This window comes from Hermetia illucens, chromosome 3, assembly GCF_905115235.1.
Source record: "Hermetia illucens chromosome 3, iHerIll2.2.curated.20191125, whole genome shotgun sequence".
In the NCBI taxonomy this organism is placed as follows: domain Eukaryota; kingdom Metazoa; phylum Arthropoda; class Insecta; order Diptera; family Stratiomyidae; genus Hermetia; species Hermetia illucens.
The window spans coordinates 109,175,078-109,198,491 of record NC_051851.1 but is presented as its reverse complement, the minus strand read 5'-3'; positions in this window follow the sequence as shown (position 1 = coordinate 109,198,491).

Sequence of the window (23,414 nt, the reverse complement as noted above, 5' to 3'; positions counted from 1 at the left end):
CCTGGCTTACAATTCTTTATCCTTCCGTATCTAAAATCATTCCACGGAATAATCGGTAATGACAGCTTGAAAGAGCTGGACGCCATTATACACACTGCGAAAAACTACATGATAATTAAAAGAAGTCTCCGAATTCCCATCAAACAACAGGAATCTCAATCTGTGAATAACATCAACATCAGAATGGGACATCTAAGTAACAGTCAGAAACGAAAACTTATCAATGTCATTAGGAAATTTCCTACCCTTTTCAGTGAACCTGATGAAAGCCTCACATATACCACCACCGTAGAGGGCGAAATATGAACGAAGGACGACAGTCCCATTTACACCAGGTCGTATCCCTATCCTATGGCGCTTAAGCCAATAGTGGATAAAGAGATCGAGAAACTTTTACGGGACGGAATTATAAAACCATCCAAATCTCCATATAATTCTCCTATATGGGTAGTCCCTAAGAAGGCAGATACATCAGGTGAGAAAAAGTACCGTCTCGTTACAGACTTCCGTAAGCTAAACGAAAACACTATTTCAGATCCCTATCCCATACCTGAGATAAATGACATCTTGGCCAACCTTAGAAACAAAATGGTTTTTACAGTAATTGACCTTCGAAGTGGTTTTCATCAAATACGACTCAGATCATCGGATACTGAGAAAACGGCGTTTTCCGTGAACAACGGAAAGTATGAGTTTCTTAGACTACCGTTTGGGCTGAAAAACGCTCCCGCTATCTTCCAGAGAGCCCTTGATGATATCTTGCGTAAGCACATCGGTGTTATATGTTTCATATACATGGATGATATTATCATCTTCGGGGAAGATGAGGATGAATGCCTTCGAAATATGGAAACAATATTTAAAACCTTGGAGGATGCGAATCTAAAGGTCCAGCTAGACAAGTGCGAGTTCCTGAGGGACTCCGTGGAATTCCTTGGATTCGTTGTCTCCGCTGAGGGTATCAAAACCAATCCTCAGAAGGTTGAAGCTATCGCAAGATTTCCTCCGCCGAGGACCTTAAAAGAACTACGGTCGTTTCTAGGCATGGCGGGATATTACCGACGGTTCATCATCGATTATGCTAAATTAGCCAATCCCCTTACAAAGCTCTTAAGAGGGGAAGAAGGGCGAATATCCAAGAATATTTCCAGTAAAATACAGGTTCACCTAAACGATGAAGCGCTAAAAGCTTTTAACAAAATTAAAAATTCTCTCATGTCACAGGACGTGATTCTATGCTATCCTAATTTTGAGGAACCATTTGAGCTAACGACTGATGCTTCCCAATACGCTATTGGCGGCGTTCTTTCACAACACGGCAGGCCGATCACCTTCCTTCCTCGCACTCTGGACAAAACAGAGGAAAACTATGCGACCAACGAAAAGGAAATGCTGGCTATAATATGGAGTCTGAAATCTTTACGAAACTTCCTTTAAGGGTCGAAAAAAGTAAGAATTTATACCGACCACCAACCCTTAACGTACGCCCTAAGAAATAAGAACTTCAATACGAAAATGAAAAGATGGAAGTCCATCCTGGAGGAGTATGATTACGAATTATATTACAAGCCTGGAAAAGTGAATGTAGTTGCAGACGCCCTATCACGACCACCGATAGAATCCAAGGTTAACATTATGTCCGCTAGCGTTCACAGTGACGAGAGCTCCTCTCATAATCTTATACCAACAGTCGAAACGCCCTTAAACGTATTCAAAACTCAGATCGTTCTTAATATTGGGGAACAAACGGCATACCGATTGGAAAAACCCTTCCCTAATTATTGGAAGCATGTATTCTTCGAGCCGCAGTATACTCAATCCTAATGTCATCAACGGATTGAGGACAAGTGAGGAAGTAATGGGGCTTGTACAGGAGATTTACCCGCTATACTTCAGTAGCTACAAAATCAGGTATACGCAAAAAGAGGTTCAGAATGTCCAAGAGGAGTCGGCTCAGGATGAGATTATTATCAAGTATCACACTAGGGCGCACCGAAATGCTAAAAAGAACTTGTTGCAAATTATCGACAAATATTATTTCCCAAAAATGAGCGCGAAAGTAAAAAGAATAGTTAAGCAGTGTATCACCTGCAAAGCTAACAAGTACGACAGACATCCCAACAAACCAGTCCTGAAACCTACACCCATTCCCGAATTTCCAGGCCACACCATGCACATTGACATCTATCTAGCAGAACGCCATTCGATACTAACAACCCTTGACAAATTTAGTAAACTCGCGCAAGCCAGATCCATCAAGTCCAGGGCCATTGAGGACGCACGGAAGCCATTGAGGGAATTATTACTATTTTACGGGGTACCTAAACAAGTCGTAATAAACGGGGAAAAATCTTTGAACTTTGTACCGAACCCCTGCTTACAAGAGTGAGGTGAATGGACAAGTCGAGAGGTTCCATTCGACTCTTTCAGAGATAATGAGATGCCTCAAAGCAGACAATGTCGAAAGGACATTCGATGAGTTGCTAAAACGATCAGTGTATGAATATAACTCAACTATCCATTCCGTCACGGGAAAGAAACCTCTTGAGCTTTTTTACGGTCGAATAGTGTCAACCAGCCCCGAACAACTAGAGAAATCTCGTAGGGATAATGTAGAAATTCTCAAAAAGAAACAGGAAAAAGATCTAGCATACCACAACAAATCTAGGCAAGCTCTTAAGGACTATGAGGTAGGACAGGAAATTTTCGTGAAAATCAATAAACGTTTAGGCTCTAAATTGACAGCTAAATATAGAAAGGAAATAGTAGAAGAAAATAGACCAACTACTGTGTTAACAAGAAGAGGCAGATTAATTCACAAAAGCGATATAAGTACGTAATTAATCTTCTCTTTTAAGCTTCTCCTTACGACCATAGGTGCTGAAATACAAATAATAGATTACACGAATTCCGAACTGGCAATTTTAAAAACGGGAACAGCAAGAATCCAAAATGGCAATTTAAAGCTCATATACTTTTTCCGATTGGACCAATACACGAACTTCTTCAATAATGTCTCATCTTTACTAGCAGAACACATTCCAAAAACAAATCGCTACCATCCGTTGTTATCTCACGAACTTTCGCAAATTAAGAGTCTAATCGAAAACACGGAGGTAAAGCAGAAGAAAGCGAAACGATCCTTAAATTTCATTGGATCTGCTTGGAAATTTATCGCAGGTAATCCCGATCACGATGATTTTATTTTATTGAAAGGAAAGTTAAATGATCTCTTGGAGAACAGTAACAAACAGGTAGTAATAAATAGGAAATATGACGAAAGGATTAATAAAATCACCAATGTTACAGACGAAATTTTGAATATGCTAAAAAAAGATAAAATATTTGAGAACACTTTGGCCTTAAGCACAGAATATAAAATTAGAATTGTAAAGGAAGAACTTTTAAATGTAGTAGAATCAATCAGACTAGCAAAATCAAATGTAGTAAATTCCAATATCCTTTCGAGAGAAGAAGTAGAAACAATCATAGAAAATTTTGATACCGATGATATGCCTTACCGAAATGCAGAAGATATTCTAGAATTTGCAGATGTTACCGTCTTCCATAATAGTACGCACTATTTTTATATTATCAATGTTCCCAAAACGCACAATATAAATTATGAAGAATTCCTAATTAAACCAGTAAAAAGAAATAATGTCATAAATAGAATCGAATATGAATACATTTTGAAAAATGGAGTAGACTATTTTGGTATTGTAGAAAAATGCAAAAATTTTAATAACTTGTCAATATGTAAGGATAATAATGTTAGAAATATTAGTCACACAACGTGTATCCCACGGTTATTCAAAAGCAGCGAAGCAAGATGCAACAAGACCAATGGCCATCATGTTCCACTCGTAGAGGAAATCGCAGCAGATACTTTGCTATTTAACGATTTTAAAGGAAAGGTTGATATAAATGGTACCGAGCAGGATCTTCGCGGTACATACTTAATCAAATTCAAGAACATTACGATAACGGTAAACAATCAAAGCTATTGATCATTGGAAACTACCAACATACAACTCCTGACACCCCTGTTACATGTTGGGGTAGAAAAGGATGAATTAGTCGAAATTCTCTCTATGGAATTGATCAAGGAAATGCATATCAATAATACTAGACAAATAAAGTTACTTGAAGCAAAAAAGGAAACCGACAGGTGGATAACGTATAGCTCCTTTTCGATTATCTTCATATTTCTGGTAGTAGCAAAATTTTCAAAGGATCCACAAAAACAAGAGTAGTTATTGAACCATCCTCAAAATCTCAACTTAAACCTACAAACTTACCGCAAAATACGCCGTCAAATCCTTCGTCAATTTCGTTACCGAACCTAATGATGAACTTACCATCGAAGTCGTCCGTCAATGTTCCAGCGGTGAGCATGCAGCTGAGCGAGATGAATGCAAAAAATTGTGCCGATCCAGGATTACGACAAGAACATCGAAGCCTGTATCGGACGCCATTGTATTAATATCGTATGAGGACATACGAACTAAGAGGGGAAGAGTTAAGGACACTTGCACCAACATTCTTAATTCAAATGTCCCCAATGACCTGTAACATCGGTCACTCAACCCCATTAGCAACGTACCCACCGTAGACACCTGTGTCATCAAATTCATCCATGTGTCTATCGAAACATGATCCATTGGAATTCTCTTCTACGAAAACGTTAAATTATTTTCCCGTAGTACCAGAATAGCAAAAGCTCACCGATCTCTCTCTTACCAATACGATTTGACGAAGATTATGCCTTTTCCTTGTTTAGCGTCTCTGATGTGTACAGATAAGCTTCTGCAAGCACATTTGCAAGTGGGGTCATTTTTGTAAGGGTACTGCCTATAGTATATCTACTGTGGCCCGATCAGCTGTGTTTGACATACCGCCCGGACTTGCCAATGTATTGGTGAGATTGGCAAGTTTTTGCTTATGGATAAGTGAATACGTAAAACAACTTTTTGCTATATGGGTGAGCACGCCGTAGTACCAGAATAGCAAAAGCTCACCGATCTCTCTCTTACCAATACGATTTGACGAAGATTATGCCTTTTCCTTGTTTGGCGTCTCTGATGTGTACGGATAAGCTTCTGCAACCGCATTTGCAAGTGGGGTCATTTTTGTAAGGGTACTGCCTATAGTAGATCTACTGTGGTTGAAACTACTCAGCCTGAAGTTACTCAACACGGTTGAGATATCATCACAAGAGGCTGCCGTTGTTTACATTCCTATTGTTTGGCCACACGAGAGACAGAAGGCTCGAAAGCGTAAGGTCGTGATGGACAGAGAACGGTTAAACGAGAAAAGCACTGACATATGGACCAAAACAATGTTTCAGCCACAGTTAGATACTAGACAGCTACCTCACTCCCCTTTGCCGCGCAAGGGGGGAAATCAGTGCGAGTACACACGATTTCAAATTGTTTTGCCCTTGAGCATGAGCGAGATATACCGAAAACCCGATCAGCTGTGTTTGACATACCGCCCGGACTTGCCAATGTATTGGTGAGATTGGCAAGTTTTTGCTTATGGATAAGTGAATACGTAAAACAACTTTTTGCTATATGGGTGAGCACGCCGTAGTACCAGAGTAGCAAAAGCTCACCGATCTCTCTCTTACCAATACGATTTGAGGAAGATTATGCCTTTTCCTTGTTTAGCGTCTTTGATGTGTACAGATAACCTTCTGCAAGCACATTTGCAAGTGGGGTCATTTTTGTAAGGGTACTGCCTAGTAGATCTACTGTGGTTTCAGCATTACGAGGATAGACTTACAGAGTTAGAGTCGATATGTTTGGCTGACTTTGTCGCTCGGTATACGGTTGTTGGTAAAAGAAAAAGAAAACGTCAAGGCAACGACGACAACGAAGAGTGCAGTGAAGATGAGAGTGAAGAGGATGATATAAGAGGATGTTAATGCACATTCAGTCACATATCGTAAACCAGATCGTTGTAGGGTTATACGGTAAAGATCGTACGAGGCCGATGATATTGTGAACTACAAACGGGAGATGGTCATGTTATATATACCATTTCGCTGTGAGGCAGTCGAAATACTTGATCGTAACGCATTTATGGAGACTTACGATGGCAAAGAGGGTGAGATAATGGAGAAACCCAAACAATACGAATCGAATATTGGCATCGAACGTGTGGTTGAGGAATTGCGGAGAATGTGCCAAGAGTTTGATTATGAAGATCCATTGGGTGCTCGTAATCAGCGCGAGGAGTTTGTGACGAGTGTAATACAAGGCGGCGTAGAGAACGTAGATGATTTCAATGTTTCGAGTATGGTGACATCCGTGTCTGCAGTTCGTCGACGTTCGAATGTAATGCCCAAAGCTGATTTCTATCGCATGATGCGTAGAACGAATTCCGGGTAACGAGAGATACTTCTAGAGGCAATACATCGCTTACACACACCCAACTCGGAGCCGATCTAAGTTTTCTTCACCGGTCTGTCGGTAGCGGTAAGACTTATGGGCTGAAACTCGCAATGGAAATATACAATCGCTTCACACAACTCTTTGAACAACGCGTTAGTAGCCTGTGCTTCTACCAGCAGAGCCGCCGTCAATATACAACGCGTAACTGTGCATTCTGCTTTCAAAATTGCACAATCGCATTGGTCTGGCACAATGTCACGAGAGATCCTGCAGAATTACAGAAATAAGTTTGTGGGTGTAAAGTGCGTGATAATTGATGAGGTTAGCGTGATCGGCTCAGATGTCTTACACAAAATTAACTTACGTCTACAGAAGATTACTTGCACGCATGATCAACCATTTGGCAACATGAATATTGTCTTCTGCGGTGACTTTCACCAATTACCGCCTTATAAGATTCCGCTTGCGGTGGGCTATCCTTACATGATTACAACTAACATTGTCGTTGAAGATGGCATAGTGAATGGAGCGATTGGTGTTTTAAAGAATATAGAACTGCTCACTAAAGGCGAGCATTATGCTACGTTAGAGGCACAAAAGGAACCGTCAACGTCTGTGGTCACACATAAACAGCGTCTCAGACTATGGATTGAATTCCCGGAGCGATGTCGACTCAAAGCTAAACCATACGTGACATTCTCGACTTCAAGTGGACGCCAATAACGCGCAGTGCCAATATACCACTCAGTCCGAAGATCAAATGCCGCCGAATACAGTTTCCCATCGTGCCAGCTTATACAATCACAATTGACAAATCACAAGGAAATTGTGTACCAATATGATAAATCGCAACAAAACCAACTAGTTTATGTGGCTTTAAGTCGCGTCACATCGTTAGATGGTGTTTATATGATCAATGCCCAAAACGATTTCAAGTTTTATCATGGTCAAACATCCGTTGCCGACACTAGCCGCGGAAATAAGAAAATGTTGTGATAGTGTTCCTGATCAGCGTTGTCTAATTATCACCGCCATTAATGCATAAAGCTTGGTCGCGCACTCAGAAGACATCTCTAGCGATCCCATCATCAAACGATCTGATTATTTGGCAATCAGCGAGACTTGGATGGAAGATTCCATGCCAGTGCCAAGCACCTACAAATTGCAAATACTTCAACTGTGGCGGTATCATCATCAAATCGCAAAGACGCGAAGGTTGGTGATGTCTGTCTAATACACGTAAAAATCAATGACATCTTCAAATTCATACTGTGTACATCCATCCAGGGACAGCGTTAGCAGAAATTAAACTATTTATGTTACGATCTCTATTAAAATATTCCAAAAATTGTACCCGATTACGAGCCTGATCTTTCTACACCAATTATGATAGTTGGAGACTTTAATGTTGATGTTTCACAAGATCGCTCATTGCCCAACTTCATCCTCAGTGAGTTCAATTTGTCTTACAGTGAAACTTCTCCAATAACGTTGTTAGGTAATACCTATATTGATTTAACGTTTACTAGAAATCTAGATGTATCCTGTATGCCATTTGTGTCGTACTTTTCGTATCACAGGCCTATATTTAATAAAGTTATAACACAGTAATTATTTGTTTAGTTGATTTATTTCGTGAACCCATTATGTGAAACAGTTACTATCATAAACAATACATGTATAATATTATGACATAGGTACATACAGTCGTACAAGGATCTTTTCGCGTATGGATGGCGTGTGGGTGACAGAGACAGCGCCTTACAGGTAAGGCAAACTGTACGAGACGTTATTCACGTGCAGTTCGCTTCGAGATCTCGTAGTGAACGGACGTGTTGCGGAGCAATTCAAGTGTTCTAGGAACGAAAATTAAAAAGTGACAAAAGTGACGGAAGTGTTAAGTGGAGTGCTCTGTAGAGCAATTAAACAAAGGAAGTATCGTTCTGTTAACAATATACAGTGGATCTCAATATTATTGAGACACCGTATATTAAAGTATAATTTACATGCGATTGTTTTTTTCTGTTTTCTTTTAGTGAACCGAATTCCTGACATCCACGCAGGACGGGCTTGGGGACAAAATGTCCGCCAAGAGGGCGAAGACAGGGGGCCCCTCTGACGAAGAGGGGGGCCCGAGCCCCGGAGACGAGAATCGAGCAAATCTGCTCGAGATAATCAAAATGATGAAGGAGGAGATCGCGGAGCTCCGGGCAGAGCTCAGAGCAGAACGGGAAAAACGGCAGGAGAAGGAAAACCTGCAAGCCGGACAGCCCATTGAAGTGGACGACATCGTGGGATGTGCGTCTGCTTTCGCCGGAGATGTCTCGGGAGAGCCGACCAACTTAGAAGCCAGCAACATCGTAGCCGGCAACATTGAAGCGAACAACGTTGGAGCCAACAAAACCGTAACGAACAACATCACCGTTGCAACATCGGAGGACGAAGACCCATTCAACTTCGTCACAAGACGTAAGTCAAAAAGGAGTAAGGTTAGTGCCAAAAGTGTTAAGATTAGTGAAAGCACTCCCCAGGCAAATATTATCCCAACCCCCGCTCAGAAACCAAAGAAGCAGAAGATACCGGTGATTACCGGATATTCATTAAATGTTCCTGTTCTGCTAAAGTCCCTTAAGGCAAAAGGGATAAAGGCAACGTTCAAGAACACGAGGGCGGATAAGACCCTCATTTTCGCCGAATCCATCGAGGATCACGGCAAAATCTTCGCTCTCATCAAAGAGCAAGGCTTAAACGCCACAACTAGCACCCCTCAATCCCTGAGGACGCAGTCCCTCATTATTCGAGGATTACATCGGGAAACCGATGCTGTAGAAATTCTGGCGGAGCTCAAAGCTGAGCATCCGCAGCTCAAAATCCGGTCTGTAGCCAACTTCCTGACAAATCAGGACAAAGCTCTACATAAGGAGAATCCTTCTCTTCCAATGAAGTCTCAATCGGGACTTTTTATAGTTACCTTCGAGCCCTCTCAAGAGCTCAACGACGCCTTCAAGGTGAAATACATTCTACACCAGAAGGTTTCCTTAGAAAAAATAAGACCGTTGGGACAGATTCAATGTTTCAATTGTCAAAATTTTGGGCACGTTGCTCAAAATTGTACAATTGTACATCGGTGCGTTAAATGCACCACAAAACATCCGCGTGGCGACTGCCCACGCCCCTCAACGGAGGTGCCGCAATGCTGCAACTGCGGCAAAGTCGGACATCCCGCCAGCTTCCGCGGTTGCCCAGCATATAAAGATATGCTGGCCCGAAAAGAAGCTGCCAAAGTCCGCAAATCTAAAGAAGCACAGCAGACCAAACAGGCAGTAGCACATCTGTCGCAAAGTTTGGCCAAACCAGGCATATCTTACGCTGAAGCCATGAAACAATCACTGCCCCGCGTGGCTCCTGCACCTCCACCTCCAACAAAGTCTCTCCCAAACCAGCCGGCTGCATTCCGTGAATTGGTTGGAGCCCTCACCTCAGCCAGCACGAATGAACAACGGCAATTCGCTGCCATTAAACTTATTCTTAATTTATGGAGCTAAGTATCGTTACTTTTAACTCCGCGTCCCTTGTATCTCACGCCAAACGTGCCACTGCCCAGGTGTTGATCGACTCTCTGAAAGCAGACATTTATTGCGTTTCGGAGACCCATCTTAAAAGCAGGCATAACGTGAACTTCACCGGATATAATACCATCCGGGACGATAACAACACCGGCTCTGCCCTATTAATCAAAAAAGATTATGAATTCGAGGAAGTCGCCATAGACAACCTGCTAACCTGTTCCGCCGCGGCGGCTTTCATTAAAACGGCTGGCAATAAACGGATTCTCATTGTCTCCGTTTATATTAGGTGCCAATCTAGAAATGAGGAACTGGGCAATGACTTAAAAGTCTTGAGCGATCTCCAGTTGAAATCTAATTACCTTGTCTTTGGAGGCGAATTCAACTCCAGGCACACTCACTGGGGCGACACGGCCATTAACTGTAATGGGAAAACCCTGCTCAAATGGATCCACAACCCTTTCTCGCCTACCAATCTCGTGATGATCTTGCCGAATTCTCCGTCAAGGCCCAGTAGTCAATCTATATTAGACTACTTCCTTCTGTCTATGGAAATGAAGCAAAGCTTTCAGGTAATATCATGTGATACCTTACCAGGCATGTCCGACCATTTCGCGGTCAATCTCAAACTGTCCTCACCTTTTTCTCTGCAAAAGAGAGTAATGACCACAATTAGGTCTTTCGCCCACACTGACTGGGATAAATTCAGGGCTGAGTTAGCACCAAAACTTAACTTGAAAAAGCTCTCAAATAATCGCAATCTGTCGGACAAAGAAATCGACGAGGCTATTAACTTGGCGTCTGACGTTATTGACACTGCTACACGCAGAAACTCTAAGCTGATAAAAGTCGATGAGTTTGAATTCAATTCTCTTCCACATGAGATAATGCTTCACTTGAAAGTTAGGCAGATTTGGAGGCGTAATCTTAAGCGCAAATTTCACGAGTACGGGAATAAAATAAATGCGGAATATAAAGCATTACTCTCCCGGATTAACTGTCTCAGTACGCTAATCCGTGGTATGGTGGCGACCTTCCGTAGCAAGGAATTGACCCGCAAACTTGCAGATATTAAGCCTGGAGCTAATATGTTCCAAAATATCAACAGGCTAACCGGGAAATACAAAGCCCGCAACTTTGTTCTAACCCAAAACAAAGTGCGAGTCTGCAGTGATGCTGAGAAAGCAAAAACACTTGGGGAATTCTTCGAGCGACAGCTCAACGCAACACCTCCGAGCAACAGAACGGCTCTCACTAAGACTGTTGATTCAACAGTCAGAGATTTCACTTCTAGGAACTGCTACAGAATCACGTCTTTTTCTGCCCAGAACCCTTCCAACAAGCCTACTGATTCGAGCAAATTTCTGAGTTTATCACAACTCACTGCTATTACCCATAACCTTAACGGTAAAAAGTCAGCAGGCCCAGATGGAATTACGAATTTTGTCTTAAAAAATCTTCCAGTAGCCTCCATTAAGTTCCTGCTTGCGGTTTTTAATAACTGCATTAATAATGGCTACTTCCCATCCACCTGGAAAATAGCCAAAATTATAGCCATTCGCAAAGGAGGTGTCTCTTGTGAACCTGGTAATTTCAGACCCGTTTCACTTCTATCTAACCTGGGGAAGCTTTTTGAGAGAGCATGGACCGTAGGGCTGGTCCAACACTGCAATCTTAACAACATTATTCCAGACCATCAGTTCGGTTTCCGTGCTAAACACGGAACACAGCACGCCCTGAGCTACCTCCACGATACTGTGGCCAGCAGACTTAACGTCAATAACAAACCCACGGTAGCTTGCGCTCTGGATTTAGAAAAGGCCTTTGATTCCGTCTGGATAAACGGGCTAATCTATAAACTGATCAAATACGAATTCCCAATCCCGACTATCAGACTTGCCATCAGTTTCTTCGAGGATAGACATTTTTACGTCAGTGTCGGAAATGAGATTTCCGATCTCTTGCCGGTCACTTCTGGGGTGCCGCAGGGATCCATTTCTGGTCCTACTTTATACAATATTTTCACTGCTGATGTTCCCTCCCCTGAGGTCGGTACAGAGCTTATTCAGTATGCCGACGACACACTCGTCTACCCCTCTAATTTTCGCCCAGACAAGGCAGTTAGCGATATAGAGGATTACTTGGTTGACCTCTGCTACTACTACCAGAGCTGGGGTATTAAAATTAACTCAACCAAGACACAAGTCTGTATCTTCAGGAGGAAATCTACATACTCGGGATCTAGATCTATCCACAGGAAGGCTAAACGCCTGAAACTGGAAATCGGGAATACAATAGTAAGAGGGTCGAAATCGATCAAATATCTAGGAATCAATTTCAACGAATTCCTAAGATTTAACGACCATGTTAAACTCGCCATTGGAAAAGCAAATGGTGCATTGCGCAAGATCTACTTTCTTCTTCGCAAAAAAGTGGGTCTAAGCACCAAAACTAAGCTGATCCTATATAAGCCTCTCATCAGGCCCATCATATGCTACGGAGCCCCCTCGTGGATCACTTGCTCTTCGAAAGCCATGGATAAATGCATGTCTTTCGAACGCCGTGTATTAAGACATTGCACTGGATTGTCTTACAATTGGAAGACTAAGAAGTGCGGCAGGAACGCCATAGTATACCGGCGAGCAAATATAGACCCCATTAGAGAATATATTCTCAACATTACGGAGCGGTTTTTCAATAAACTTGAAAACCATCCAAACCCAAAAATTAGAAGACTGCATGAGCAGGGCAAAACAATCCCACTAGCGACTTTCCTTAGGCCGTGCCAGATACTGAACCCTGACCTAAAATCAATAATCCTGTCCCTCTTCGATACACCTTGCCTGGTAGGAGTGCAAAGAGGCTAAGCACTATATGAATATTAAGTGCTATTGTATATAGTAGAATTAAGTATTTATGTAAGTAAATGTAAGTAGTAATAAGGTAGATGTAAGTAAGTAAAACAAAACCTTCTCGCGTCATTAGTGCGGACGCAGTTTTGAAAATAGGTTAAGTAATGTTTTAATTAAATACAAAGCCAAGGAACGTTGTAAATTACGGTTTGTTTTTCCACAATAAAGTTAATTACAGAGAAGGTCGGGTAGGCCAAACAATGTATAGCCACCCATTGTAATAATTCTAAGCTAGCTAAGCTAATTCTAAGCTACTTTTAAGCAAAATGTATCAGATGTAAGACACTAATTAGAAATAAATAAAATGAAATGAAAAAAAATGTTATTCACGTACAACAAACATGTCTTTACATGTAAATAATTTTTTTCACAGAATGTGCCCATGTGGGATATCAAATGAAAGGGCTCAATTAGTACTTTTCGGAACTGGTCCCATATTTGATATCGGGTGAAACGTAGACGAGTGATGGCTCAAAATATGGCCCCCGAAAAGTGTAACAGGTCTCTCGTTCTCAGAACCTATCCAACCCCAAAAACCGCAAAAAATCACAGTAGTGTATCTAAACGAAATCTAGGCCTCGAAATATATCCCCTTCCGATATCTGCACAAAACAAGTTAACAATAGTATATTAGCATGTATTAGAAATTTTGCCGGAAACCCCCCTTACGTTCATGCTAAAACTGTAAAATTTGGTACTTGCATAAGGTATAATGTTGTTGAAGGAAATCCAACTATTATTAACAAAGTTGAAGAAGCTAAATTTCTTCATCTTGTGTTCTAAAAGGTTATGACGTCATCATAACATGTCAATTCGTCAAAACCACAACGAATTGAACTCACGTGAACCGAAGGTCGCGGGGAAACATTTCGTTTAGTTTTTTAATCATTTATGTATCAACATCAGTTACTCCACACAGTTATATGTAAGTATTTACATGGTATGTATATAGAAATGAAGCTTTGGGGTAGTGCCTAATTCATAAAGATATATTAGTACATTAAACCAGCGTACTTCATATGTACAAGTTAATTTTTTAAACACACGGTTTGTTTAAAAATTATAACTTTATTTGATCAGATCTATTTATCGACTAACTCACATGATTCACTTAATAATATAATAAATTACACCTGTGTAATTACTGCAGCTTCAGCAATACGTTCTGGAGCATCCGGTAGAATTCTGCTTACCAGGTACCGCGTGTTAATATTGCTGACCTATTCATGGGGTTGTTGGCGCGTGTTGTTGCAATTCGCTTATTGAAATGGTAACTCTTCCCCTCTTAGATGCAGATGTCCTCATCTGTTTACAACTGTGGAATATTGGGGGTATTTGGATTCTTAAGGGCTGTTTTTGTAGATGTTGGAATATGTTTGGTGAAATATTAACTGATGAGGGCGGATTTATGTCAACCGAACGATGTGTGGTAGTTTGCTCGTCCTTTGCAGGTGCATTAATTTCGTATATGATGTTTGGTTGAAAACATATTTTTAAGAGGACTATGATGACCAGGATGACAAATAATGTGGTTATGAGTCCATAGCTGATCCATTTCTCATTTTCCTTTTCAGCCCGCAATAATTCTGTTTCGTGTTGTTAATATTTAGCTCTTTCATCATTTCGAGGGATAATAGCTCTCGATACTGCTTTTCCCTTAGTGTTCGTTGTAGGATGGCAGGAAGAGCTTCGAAGCTCGTGACTTCTCGTGAGATGAATGTTTGGCCCTTGACTTCGATTGTTGCGTTATTGAATTTGATTACGAATGTTCCCTTTAGCTTCTGAGCTGCGCCTTCGATGTTGATTGTCCCATTGAAATCGTTCACAAGGATCATATCTGGAGCGATTTGTTCGACGGTTGATATGTGTTGGCTGCTTATCTTATTACAAATGGAATCTAAGCTTCATAAAATATTAGATACACAGGATGAATTAGTTATGTCCAATAAAATACTCTGTTTACAAATTGAAAGGTTGTTAGAAGATTTACAATTTTCTGATACACTATAGATTTTGTTTATGTTTTTTAATATTGTTTGCGGAATTTCTACAATTGCATTTCCATTTTTTACAGGTTTTATCAGAAATTTTTCGAAAGTTTCTTCTTGTGTCACTGGGATATTAACAATATACAATAATGAAGTGTGATTTGTTATAATTTTAACATTTGAGAATTCTAATGCCTCTTCTGGCGTTGCATAGGGAAGTTTTTCTTTATCCAGGATTTGAGTGGCTAATTTTACCTCCTTTTGTGAAAGCATCAACGTATTTACTGCTCCAATTTTAGGAAAGCTGATAGCATATTTAATATTAACTAATTCTTCTTTGATCAACTTTAATTTATACTGCAAGCTAGTTATATGCTCATATTTATAGTTTTCACTAGTTTGCACAAATCTTTCAATTTTGTTTGATATTTTCGTCAAATTATTCAACCTGTCAGTTAAGGACTTGTTTATTACTACTTGATTGTTGTTATTTTTTAATACACTATTCATTTTGTCGTTAATGGTTCGAAAGTCTTCATGGTCAGGATTCCCAGCAGTCCATTTCCATGCTGACCCAATAAAGTCGAGGAATCGTTTTGCTATTTTTGGTTTTAGGTTTTCTAGGAGTTCCTGTGTTTGCTTTAGTTCGTGGGAGAGATATGGATATAAAGAATTATTTTTTGGTATGTCGTTTTCCAAGGATCTGAATATGCCTGTAGTAACGTTTTGGTATTGTTCTAGGTCAATGTCATGTATGATTTTAAAGTTGCCAGTCGAGATTTTTGCGAGTCCTTTCCTTATCGTAATTATTTGCGAATTCGTGTAGTCCAGTATCTGTACCTTACAAGACGTCATGTGTATCATGGTTCTGGAAAATAGGTTAATTTTTTATATGACTTTTGTGAATAACTTTTCCTGATTCTGTAGTAAAGGTAGTATTATTATTTTCTTTTACGACCTCTTGCTTATATCTAGGAGTGAGTTTAGAACCTAACCGTTTATTGATTTTTATGTAAATAACGTCGATTTTTGCGAGTCCTTTCCTTATCGTAATTATTTGCGAATTCGTGTAGTCCAGTATCTGTACCTTACAAGACGTCATGTGTATCATGGTTCTGGAAAATAGGTTAATTTTTTATATGACTTTTGTGAATAACTTTTCCTGATTCTGTAGTAAAGGTAGTATTATTATTTTCTTTTACGACCTCTTGCTTATATCTAGGAGTGAGTTTAGAACCTAACCGTTTATTGATTTTTATGTAAATAACGTCGCCTATTTCCTAAGTTTTCAGGGGTTGTCGTTGTTTATTGTGATTCTCAAGGTCTTTCTTTTGCTTTACTTTAAGCTTCTTAATGGTTTTTGTGCGGATGTTCTCAAGATCTTCTGGATTAGCTCGAGGTATTCGACCCATGAATAATTCTGCTGGCTTTCTGCCTGTGGTGGAGTGGATTGTAAGATTGTATTCGTGTACCGCTCTCTCCAATAGTTCTTGGAAAGACAGCGAAGGATGTTCCTTTTTTAAGCACCGCATGATTTCGGTTAAGGTGGAATGAGGACGTTCTATTTGTCCATTCATTTGACTTTTATATGGAGGTGTTTTGTAAACTTTTATTTGCAGCTTATCCTCCATCATGGAGGTTAGTAAAATTGACCTCAAAGCGCCTTCATTGTCGATAACAACATTTTCGGGGATACAAAAAGAGAAGAGGATGTCTCTAAGAGGCTGCCTAACATCTTGAGCTGATTTTGACTGTAAAGTCTGAACTTTGAGAAATTTGGTGAATTTATCTATTGCGGTCAAGACAAGATGTTTTTCAGTGGAAAAGATATCGATGTGGACTGTGTGTCCTGGGTAATTAGGTATTGGAGTTTCGTTGATAAAGGGGTTGTTTGGGTGGTAGTCGTATTTATTGTCTTTACAAGTTGTGCATTGATTGACCAACCTTTTAATCTTCGCTGACATCCTAGGGAAGTAGAAGTTTTGTAATAGTTGGAGACGGTTTTCCTCCGCGTTACGATGAGCCCTACGATATGTTTTAATTATCTTTTCGTCTTGCTCAATTTCATTAGGGATATCTTCTACAATTTTGTGTGTGGATCTAATTTTGAAACCGTTGAAGTGTCTTGGGTAGAATTCTTGTATAAATCCTAAGGTCCGCTCATCGCAAAGAAGTCCATTTATGGTGTTGCGATTACGGTATCTTTTTAAAATGCTAATCAGGTCCTGTTCTGTAAAATTTTGTTGTATAATTGTATGTCTTGTGTATTTGTCGAATGGGTTACTGATTTGGTTGCTATTTTCATCACCAATCTTTAGAATAAGCTGGTTTCTAAATGCATTAACGGGGGGTTTCTACACAAGGAATTAGATTATGTGAGGAGCTGCCATCGCTATGCTCGGTGGGTGTCAAAGAATTGATTTCAGGTGTTCTTGGAGGCCTTGATAGGGAATCAGCAACAATGTTGGCCTTACCGGGTTTGAACTGTAATTCATAATTATATTCTTCTAATATTGATTTCCAATGCTTCAGTTTACTGTTGGTATTTTTGTTACTTAAGGCATAAGTTAAACGTTGATGATCTATGTAAATTTGTACTTTTCGTGAACCATATAGAAAATTACGGAGAGATTTTATCGACCATATTATGGCAAACATTTTTTTTTCATTTGTAGCGTAGTTTTCTTCAGTCTTATCAAGAGTTCTTGATAAGAATAAGATTGGTTTATTGTCCTGGGAAAGGACTGATATCCCTGCTCGGGCACCAGTTAACTTTTTAAACACACGGTTTGTTTAAAAATTATAACTTTATTTGATCAAATCTACTTATCGACTAACTCACATGATTTACTTAATAATAAATTACACCTGTGTAATTACTGCAGCTTCAGCAATACGTTCCGGCGCATCCGGTAGAATTCTGCTTACCAGGTAGCGTGTGTTAATATTGCTGACCTATTGATGGGGTTGTTGGCGCGTGTTGTTGCAATTCGCTAACATTCGCTTATTGAAATGGTAACTTACATATGTATGCTTTTGTGCACGAAGTAAATCGGAAATATGAGTACGACAAATTATATGTGTGCATATATAAGCATAATACTCCGTAATAGGTAATGTTTGTTTGTTTAGGGTGAGCATAATATATACGTCTGTAATATGTACATATTTTCTGTAGTTTGAAAAAAAATATGAATTAATATTTTGGGTTTTTAGCCATATACGAATGGAGAAATGTGCGTAGAAACTTTCACACATAATATGAACACAAAACCTTTATACCCGAAGCGCCAGCTTCCAGTATTCCGACTTGTTCTAAAATGTCACTATGCGCACCTACCTGTAAAAAATATACGAACGGGTAAACCGAATTCTCTATTGTAGTAACACTGTGTGCACTATTTTGATTTTTTTTAAAGGCCTCTAAGCGCACCTAGCTGCACAATACAAATTTCTCACGCTAAATTTATTTTTTTTTGTTTTGAACTCTTTTTTATATGTATATATTTTCTATACTCATAATAAATTAATAAAACAAGTTGAGAAACCGGAAGCTAGACGCTTCAGGTATGAAAAGTTCTGTGTATTTCGTTTGAGTGTGCATTATCCCCGTTAGTATATAGCACGAAATATATTCGTATATTATGTGAAAATATCCACTTTTTAATTATATTGACATTCAAAGTCTTGAATCTATTATAATTTGGTAGAATCATGCTCTATATTATAGCCTACATTGTAGGGGATTTTTCAACCAATTTCTAAAAGTTGGTAATATATTATTAGTGTTTTTTTGGGCAGATATGGGAATGGGACACTAGCCCATAGATTTAAACTCAATATGCTCTTATAGAAAATTGCGAAATCCATATCAAATAAATTTTTTCAATTAACATTAACTTTGAGACAGAGCCGTGATTGGTCCATTACTACTCATGTATTACAAAAAGTTCCCCCGGCCAATGTAGCGTGGGTTTTCCAACACCATAATAAACAAGTCGGAATACCGGAAGCTCGCACTTCAGGTATAAAGGTTTTGTGTTCACCTTATGTAAGAAATTTTAACGCACATTTTTCTATCCGTATATCGCTACAAATCCAACATAATCCTTCATATTTTTTCCAAACTACGAGACATACATACGTACATATTACAGCCTAATATTTATGGGGGTTCACCCTAAACAAACAAACTGCCTATTTCGGAATACTATACACATAAATGCACGTATATAAATTGATTGTACCCATATTTCCGATTTACTTCTTATATCTATTTGAATTAGGCACTACCCGCAAAGTTCATTAGCACGCATATATTATATACCTACATACTCACATGTCTGGTTGACAAAAACAAAATAATTCTCTGAGCCCCAATTCATAAGAACTCATTTCGTTGCGGTATTGACGAGTTGATATGTGATGATGACGTCATGCAGGTTGTAGAGTGCACGAAATTCACAAAAACTTGTAAAGTTTCACCCCCTATAACTTTGTTAGTAATGGTTGGATTTTTATCAAACTTGACCAAACTGTGCATTATGTTCTTCATTACACGCATGCCATGGGATGAACATAAGGGGGGTGCCGGGTAAATTTCTAAAATGTGGAAATATACTATTATTAACTTTATTTGTGCAGATATTGGAACCGGATATATTTTGAGGCCTAGATTTCGTAGAGATGCTCCACTGTGATTTTTTCAGAATTTTCGGTTAGATAGATTCTGAGAACGAGACCTTTTACACTTTTTGGGGGTCATATTTTGAGCCCTCACTCCCCTACGTTTCACCCAACATCAAATATTGAACCAGTTTCGGAAAGTACTAATTGAGACTTTTCATTTGATACCCTACACGGCTACATTCTGTGAAAAAAAATTTGTACCCTCCATTCACATGTATGGGGAGCCCCCCCTTAAACTTAACACAAGATGGCGCCACTTACTGCATGTAAACGGAACACCAGATTACATACTCTCACCAATTTTCGTGACAATCGGTCCAGCCGTTTCCGAATAAATCGGGTGTGACAGACAGACAGACGGACAGACAGGCACCGTTTCGATCCTAATAAGGTTTTGTTTCACACAAAACCTTGAAAATGGACTCCTCTACCGGATGCTCGATCATATTATAGGGAAAAAGAAAAGGATATTGTCAAGAAACGGATAGATAGCCCTATCTAATCAAGAAAAAAAAACGAATATCGTCTACTCTCAGGAATCCTTTGACGAAATACGGGCGAACTTGGATAAGGGCGACGTTGCGGTATTTGGCTCAAATAGGGATCATATACTCAGGGGCGATTTAACGCCAAAAGACAGAAAACTACAGAAAGGATAGAGCAGAATATACCGCATGAAGTGCAACAGCCGAACAAAAATGTTAGTTCAGGTCGAATTAGGGAGCACTTAAAGGAGACAGAACTAGCTAAACGCCAAAATAGACAAGAATACAAGGAGGCAAACAACGAACGAGGTGGAAATATTGAAAGAGGTTAAACAGAGACTAGCTTGAAAACCAATTTAGGAAACGAACCCCATTAATTTCTGCATATATACTTTTTTAAACAAAATTCGGATATTATAAATATCTAACTTTTAATATTAAAAAGTTCCAGGGTGCTAAACTATTTCCTACAAATTTTTTTATAAAACTTCAAAAACTGAAGCCGTTGGTAATTTCGGGTAACTGAGACGTCTACAAAAAAAGGGGGTTTGAATCAGAATGAAATTTTCTATAGAATGAATCACAATTAAAAAATTTCGCCAATAAACTGACGGCGATTTTTGAAATTTTTCAGTTGTTGGCATCGATGTTAATCAAAATATTTAGCACCTATCTGCTTCTCTGAGGTTCATTCTATTGCTTTGAATGTATACAATGACATTAAAATTTCAAACTGAATGGTCGTGTTTTTGAATCCTCCACGCCAAACCAAAAAAAACCTTGTTTTGAGAAAAACGCGTTTAACAACTTATTACAGTATTGATAGTGGTAACTTTTCAGTACAGAAGCCGCATCATAACCAGTAAAACCAATTTCCAAAGTATTTTCTTCTATTTGTACAATATGCGAACGAAACCAGAATGTGTAATATACTTATCGAAAGCAAACGTTTTGAAGACAAAGACATGATACAAGAAGTAAGAAGCTCAAAATGCGGCTTTGGTCTTTCATATTCTTACACATTTCAGATGTATTTTCAATCAAAATCAATCATAAAAAAAAGAAAAAAAATACAAAAAGTGAACCCGTTACGTCCCCTTGAGAAATGAGTTTTTCAAAGAATTGAATGCAATGACAGGAAATGCCATGAAGGCGACCTAACAGATACAATTTTTTCAAGGAGAGGAAAAAGAAATTATGAAAATCTTACATAAAGTTATCGTAATCTTAAAGTTTTGATCTTAATACAGTCGAATTAACAACATTCGAAATAAACTTGGAATGCTGTTAACCCTGCTGCGCCACAAAGTATTTCTTAAAATATATATATATAGTTAAAAAAGCCCACGGACCCTCATCCCGCCCAACCGGACCGAGGGGCGACCAACCTAAGGATGGGCTGAAGGCAACATCCAAAGACCCACATCACAGCGATGATGCGTTTTAACGCAAAGTGTGTGCGACCATGCGAAAATGTATTACTATAATACATCCCGATTTCGCAAACACTTCTGCCAATGACGCGGTGGTTCTACACTACAGAGACATGGATCTTATATCGAAGACAGTGCGGATCAAGACTGAAACCCATTAGGTCAGATTGTTACCGGACAGGACTCTTCGGACTATAGCACAGGTTGCAAGGATAACCGCTTTTTGCATCTCCATGTATAGTCCAGCCCTAAGATCGAGCGTTTTCAGCGCTTTATGTAAGTTCTGCGGGACTAATCCCGTCGCTGAAATTATTACTGGGACTACTTCGATCTTTTGTAGTCTCCAAGTCTGCTTCATATCGTCTGCCAAGGGGCCGTAGTTCCGGATTTTTTCGTGCTGTTTTTCAACAGTGTTCCGGTCCAACGGTACAGCTACATCGATTATAAAGCACGCTCGTTCTTCCTTCAGAAGCAGAACTAGATCGGGTCTGTTATGATTAACACTGTGGTCGGTGGCAATAGTGTGATCCCACAGTAGTTTGACCCGATCATTTTCCAAGATTCTCTGCGGAGTATACTTATAGTAAGGATGGTAGGTTGCCACTAAGTTATACTTCAACGCAAGGTTTTGATGGAGAATCTTGCAGACGGAGTTATGACGAATGGTGTACTTGGTACCGCTCAACATCCTGCACGCAGATGTTATGTGCTGGATGGTCTCCTCTTCACGGTTGCATAACCTACAACTGGAGTTGGTGATTGAGGAGTCGTGAACAATGTACCGTTTATAATTTTTTGTTGGGAGCGAAGCATCCTGAATTGAAGTTAGGAATGCTTCGGTCTCACAGAACAGTACACCGTTTGTCAACCATTTGTTGGAGGCTTCGATGTCAATGCCTGACAACAACAAATTTTTGATATGACCTCCGTGCTCTGCTTCTCAAGTTCAAAGGAGATAATTTATTATCTGCCAAGACGGTAGCCTGATGTATTTGGCTAGAGGATTGTTTCTCATAGAAAAACTCACGAAGAGAATGCACCGAAAGTGTATAGAAGGACGGGAATGGCGAAGGTGTTGATTGCCATGATTTTATTTTTTCCGTACAGCTCAGTTTTAAGGACAAGATCCAGACGCCGTTCAAATTCCCCCAGCAACTTAGATTTGATTATTGTCAGAGCAGGTGTTGTTGCTTGCAATATGCCGAGGTATTTGTAGACGTCGTCCGAATCCATACCCTCAATTCGGATGTTATTTTGGCTGTATCCTTCGTCGTCGGTGTGTTTTCCCCGAACAATCGTTTTTATGCGACATTTTTCCAAACCCAACTGCATGCCGATATCCCTGCTGAACTGGATGGTGATGTCCAGCAAGGAGCGAAGTTGGTTCTCGTCTTTGGCATACAATTTGATGTCGTCAATGTACATTAAATGGCTCAATGTACATTTCGACAATATGCCATGTTTGACTTGGAACCCGTATTTGCTTTCATGCAAAAGATGGGATAGCGGATTCAAAGCCAAACAAAACCACAGAATTGATTTTATACAAGCGTAACACCTGTAGTAACCACGAATGTGATATGGAGTCAAAGGCTGATTTATAATCGATGTAGGCTGTCGCGATGTTTCGTTTTTGGTGGACAGCCTGCTTTACAGCTACCGTATCGATTATAAGCTGTTCTTTGCAGCCTCGGGAGCCTTTTGTGCATCCTTTTTGCTCCTCAGCTATCAATTTATGAACATCAAGATGTTTTGAGATGTTCTCGCACAGAATTGAAGTGAAAACCTTGTAGATGTAGGAAGACAAGTAATTGGTCGACATTTTGAAGGGCAAGAGACACCCTGTTCCTTGGGGATGAGGAAAGTTATCCCCTTGGTGAAAAATGGTGGAACTAAATCAGGATCGAGCGCAATGCTAACCACATTGCCTCCTAGTGTACCGT